Source organism: Nerophis ophidion, linkage group LG01, assembly GCF_033978795.1.
Source record: "Nerophis ophidion isolate RoL-2023_Sa linkage group LG01, RoL_Noph_v1.0, whole genome shotgun sequence".
Lineage (NCBI taxonomy): Eukaryota > Metazoa > Chordata > Actinopteri > Syngnathiformes > Syngnathidae > Nerophis > Nerophis ophidion.
Window position 1 is genome coordinate 36,049,607 of NC_084611.1, and position 5,891 is coordinate 36,055,497.

General features: G+C 43.9%; 1 non-coding gene across 1 annotated transcript; it reads left to right on the forward strand.

Annotated features, from left to right (window-relative positions):
* Positions 1-2,363: 2,363 nt before the first annotated feature.
* On the forward strand, positions 2,364-2,554 carry LOC133562840 (U2 spliceosomal RNA). The gene has a single exon (XR_009808915.1). It is a non-coding gene; the product is annotated as a U2 spliceosomal RNA (small nuclear RNA).
* Positions 2,555-5,891: the final 3,337 nt, after the last annotated feature.

Consider the following 5,891-nt stretch of genomic DNA (forward strand, 5'->3'; position numbering starts at 1 on the left):
CGGGGGCAGCAGCCTAAGCAGGGAAGCCCAGACTTCCCTCTCCCCAGCCACTTCGTGTAGCTCCTCCCGGGGGATCCCGAGGCGTTCCCAGGCCAGCCTGAAGACATAGTCTTCCCAATGTGTCCTGGGTCTTCTATGTGGCCTCCTACTGGTCAGGTAAATGGGTTATACCTGTATAGCGCTTTTTTACCTTCAAGGTACTCAAAGCGCTTTTACACTATTTCCACATTCACACACACATTCACCCACTAATGGCGAGAGCTGCCATGCAAGGTCCTAACCACCACCAATCAGAAGCAAGGTTGACGTGTCTTGCTCAAGGACACAACGGACGTGACGAGGTTGGTAGAAGCTGGGGATGGAACCGGGAACCCTCAGGTTGCTGAAACGGCCACTCTCCCAACGGCCACGCCGTCCCCAAAAAACAAATATGATTTGAAGACAAAAGGAATATCGACCTTATTACTGGAGTATTGATCATTACTGATACTACCCTTGGTATCAGCATCACCAATTTATGGATGGATCTGCCCTCCTCTTCCATGTTGTGTACTGACTGTGACAAAGCAGTTGTTGTATTATCCTCTCTCTAACTCTTATTCATCTACTTATTCATTTCCTGGTAACGACTGTTTACTTTTCTGGACTTCTTCAACTTTATCAAGCTCGTATTTCTTGTGTTGTTTCAAGGGAGCCTGGCAGTAACTTAGCTATTAACGTGCCTTCGGTGTGTACCATGCTTAGCTCTCGTCCTTCAGTGATAATGCTACTTGATAAAAATACTTTGGAAATGCAGTTTATTGTCCATAATGGAGCGCTCCACAGTAAACATAAATACAGTGTCGTCCAGAGGTGGGTCAGGATCTGTGATTGACATTAGAAGCATTTAAAGGCCTACTGAAACCCACTACTACCGACCGTTCTGTCTGATAGTTTATACATCAATGATGAAATCTTAACATTGCAACACTTGCCAATACGGCCGGTTTAGTTTACTAAATTGCAATTTTAAATTTCGCGCTGAAATAACTTCCTGAAGCGTCTCGGTATGATGATGCGTGCGCGTGACGTCACGGATTGTAGAGGACATTTTGTTCCAGCATCGTTCACAGCTATTAAGCCGTCTGTTTTCTTCGCACAGTATTCTGGACAGCTGTGTTGCTGAATCTTTTGCAATTTGTTCAATGAACAATGGAGACATCAAAGAAGAAAGCTGTAGGTGGGAAGCGGTGTATTACGGCCGGCTTTAGCAACACAAACACAGCCGGTGTTTCATTGTTTACATTCCTGAAAGATGACAGTCAAGCTTTACTATGGAACAGAGATATCAAGCGAACACGGGTGGATTAGACCACACACACAAAGTACAGTGTATTATGTGAATTAATAAAAAACATTTTACCAATCTGTATTCTGAAGGCGATCTATGTTGTGTGCGATATACTCCAGCATAAATATCCGCAGCGTCCTCCTGACAGTCACCGTCAGCGCCGGGTTGAAAGCGGTATGGCTTTATCCCTTGTTGCGGTTGGGCCTGGCCAAGTGGTCATGCCACCCCCACGGCTGCCACGGCTCCTCTCACAGCATCTTCCCAATCTGAATCGCTCCCACTGCCCTCGTCGGTAAAGTGGGCGGGGTTGGGGGCTCAGGGGTGTAAAATATATTCAGGTAATGTCACGGATGCAAATAATTCTGGGTATTTGTTGCATTGCATTTATGTTGTGTTACTGTGAGGATGTTCTCCCGAAATGTGTTTGTCATTCTTGTTTGGTGTGGCTTCACAGTGTGGCACATATTAGCAAGAGTGTTAAAATTGTTTATATCACAACCATCAGTGTACTCTGTATCACCCAGTATGCCTTTCAATCTTGTACGTGTACCTGCGCAAACTGCAAACAACATGTTGCTGGACTAGTAAACGGTTTGTACATGTTATTGAAGGTGTCAAAGGCAAGCACGCCCTTATTCGTGTCATCAGGATGAACACCATTACATAATCGTGAGAACGTCAGCGGCTCTCATTTTCTTCTTTTCTCTGTGAAACGGGTTTAAATAGGTCTTTGAGTGGTAAAGGTGGCCGGCCTCTGATGTATTTCGTCGGGCGGGCGGTTGCGATTCTGATAAAATGTTGGTTCGGGTGGACGGCGGGTGGATGACGACTTTGGTGATGCAGTTGCGGATGATATAATTGCCTATCCGCGCATCTCTACTCTGGATGTATGTTACAAAAGGTGCAGGTTCATGCACTGCATGGTCGTTGTTTGGTGTGTTGATGCGTGACGTCATCAGTATTTAGTGTGTGTAACCGTCGCTTTAGATAGTTGTGTGGGGAATGACGTCCTCCATTCTGACGGTTCTAAGGCATCGCTTCTTGGCCTTTTGGCTAAGATCAAGTGTAGTATCTGTTCTTATCAGTTTTATATCTGATACGTCCCCTATCCGGGGACCATATATTAAATTGTTTTTTTGAATAGGGAAATGGAATAGGGGCTTGCTCTGTCCACTCCACGCATCGACCTGATATTGCAGTATCTCCAGGAACGGTGCACCCCCTCTACCGGTGAAAGAAAATATAGCATCGACTTGCTGTCTATCTGTCTGTAGACCGCGCTACCTCTAAAAGACCACGCTATTCATCTGCATGCCTTTATTGTGACACTTTACAATTGGAGTCAGTCCATAAATTATAAACATGTACTTCATGTTTAGTGACATGCTAATTCTTAACTTTACACTGTTTTTCTCCTCCAAATTCCATTGTGTGTTATACTCTTCTGACACCACCAAATGGCAGTGTAACTGTCCGCATAAGGGCCATAAAACCCCAATTCAATTGTGTACACAATTTTGGAAATAATAAAAAATAATAAATGCTCGGTATTTATTAAGTTATACTTGTTGTGGTCCTAAAAAAATCATAAAGTATATTTTACACCAATATAGTCACTACTGGTGAGTTAATTTTAAATATTGGTAGTAAATATTGGTAGTAATCGATTTTGGCTTTTGTTTTGAAATTTAAAACATTCCACTAAATGGTGCCAGTTCCCCATTTCTTGCCAGTAACTTATCCAATAAGGAACTTTACTTTAAATTTCACACACATTTTTTTTTAGAACATTATTGAACGAGCATACAAATATAAGGCCAATAAATACATTGGTATATAAAGTTAAAGTACCGCTGATAGTCACACACACACACACACTAGGTGTGGTGAAATTGACCCATCCCCTTTTTCCACCCCCTAAGCGGTGAGGGGAGCAGTGAGCAGCAGAGGTGGCCGCGCTCGGGAATCATTTTGGTGATTTAATCCCCAATTCCAACCCTCGATTCTGAGTGCCAAATAAAATAAAATAGTATAACTAAAATGACACGTGGATATAATAAGAATATGAACGCAAACGGGCACATCTGAACTAGTTTTCAACTAACAATGTCAAAAATAAATTTTAAATAATAAATGTGGTCCCCAACCTGGTGGCAAAAAAAGGAGACTAAAGTTTATATTATACACTTTCAAGCTTTTTTTCTGACCCCCTTAAAAATATATATACAACTTTTTAGCACGTGGGCTGTTTTCCAAAATGTAAAATCCTTTAGTTCCTCAGTGAGTTAGTTTGCAGTTAACTGACATTGATATGTATTGTTCAATAGGAAAAGATACAGTTTAAACGTGGCTGCACTTGTCCGAGTATTCGCTATCCTTGCTTGGAAAATAGGATCAAGTTGACGCTTTGAAAAGACAAGTGACAAAGAGAAGTAGAAAATTTATTGCAGTATTTGTTTACCAAAAAGGTTATGAATCCCCTTTTCCTCTTATTACTAAGGTGACCTAATACAACAAAATCGGTAATCCCAGAACCCGTTGGTGGACACCAGCAGTGAGGGATGCCGTCAAGCTGAAGAAGGAGTCCTATCGGGTTCTTTTGGCTCATAGGACTCCGGAGGCAGTCGACGGGTACCGACGGGCCAAGTGGTGTGCAGCTTTAGTGGTCGCGGAGGCAAAAACTCGGACATGGGAAGAGTTCGGGGAAGCCATGGAAAACGACTTCCGGACGGCTTCGAAGCGATTCTGGACCACCATACGCCGCCTCAGGAAGGGGAAGCAGTGCACTATCAACACCGTGTATGGTGCGGATGGTGTTCTGCTGACTTCGACTGCGGATGTTGTAGATCGGTGGAGGGAATACTTCGAAGACCTCCTCAATCCCACCAACATGTCTTTCTTTGAGGAAGCAGTGTCTGGGGAATCTGTGGTGGGCTCTCCTATTTCTGGGGCTGAGGTTGCTGAGGTGAAAAGTTCCTCGGTGGCAAGGCACCGGGGGTAGATGAGATCCGCCCGGAGTTCCTTAAGGCTCTGGATGCTGTGGGGCTGTCTTGGTTGACAACACTCTGCAGCATCGCGTGGACATCAGGGGTGGTACCTCTGGATTGGCAGACCGTGGTGGTGGTCCCTCTCTTTAAGAAGGGGGACCGGACTGTGTGTTCCAACTATCGTGGGATCACACTCCTCAACCTTCCCGGTAAGGTTTATACAGGTGTACTGGAGAGGAGGCTACGCCGGATAGTCGAACCTCGGATTCAGGAGGAACAGTGTGGTTTTCGTCCTGGTCGTGGAACTGCGTTTAAAACCAGATGGAATAATCACAAGGCCTCCTTTGGAAACCAGACTTTGCGGAATTCTACAGAACTCAGCAAGCACATTTGGAACCTCAAAGACAAATATGTTGAATATTCAATAACATGGCAAATTCTTGCATCCAGCACACCTAACAACAGTGGTAATAAAAGATGCAACCTATGCTTAAAAGAGAAACTGTTTATTATATATCATCCAGATCTATCATCCCTCAACAAGCGCAGTAAATCATTTCAACATGCCGCCACAGACGGAAACACCTCCTAGGTAACACATGAGCCAATCACCACACCTTACGCCTGCCTGTACCCACCCACTCTGTGCCCTATATAAACCATTGTATGTGAATGCTTCCATTAAAATCTCCTGATGATTGAGGGAACCCCTCATGAAACAGTTCTGTAGAGATGAAGTAGTCTTGAAGTATATAGTGAATACTTGAAGTAGGCCCAGGCTAAGACCGATTTTTTTAAATTTCATTTTAATCTTCTATCCCCCCCCCCTTGTTTACCTGTATCTCATCTTTTTTTGTAAGGGGCAGACCCGTCAGCGATCCTGTTCTGTCTCCCTGTAATGTTTGTCTGATCTTGAATGGGATTGTGCTGAAAATTGTAATTTTCCTGAAGGAACTCTCCTGACGGAATGAATAAAGTACTATCTAATCTATCTAATCTAATCTAGTCTTGTGATTTTTCCCACACCTACATATTGCGCTCTACCACGGTATCGAGCCCTATTCCCTGGATAATCCAATCAAGACACATACATATATATATCCATCCATCCATTTTCTACCGCTTATTCCCTTTCGGGGTCGCGGGGGGCGCTGGCGCCTATCTCAGCTACAGTCGGGCGGAAGGCAGGGTACACCCTCGACAAGTCGCCACCTCATCGCAGGGCCAACACAGATAGACAGACAACATTCACACTCACATTCACACACTAGGGCCAATTTAGTGTTGCCAATCAACCTATCCCCAGGTGTATGTCTTTGGAGGTGGGAGGAAGCCGGAGTACCCGGAGGGAACCCACACATTCACGGGGAGAACATGCAAACTCCACACAGAAAGATCCCGAGCCTGGATTTGAACCCAGGACTGCAGGAACTTCGTATTGTGAGGCAGACGCACTAACCCCTCTGCCACCGTGAAGCCCTTATATACATATAAGGGTATATATATATATATATATATATATATATATATATATATATATATATATATATATATATATATATAAATGGTAAAAT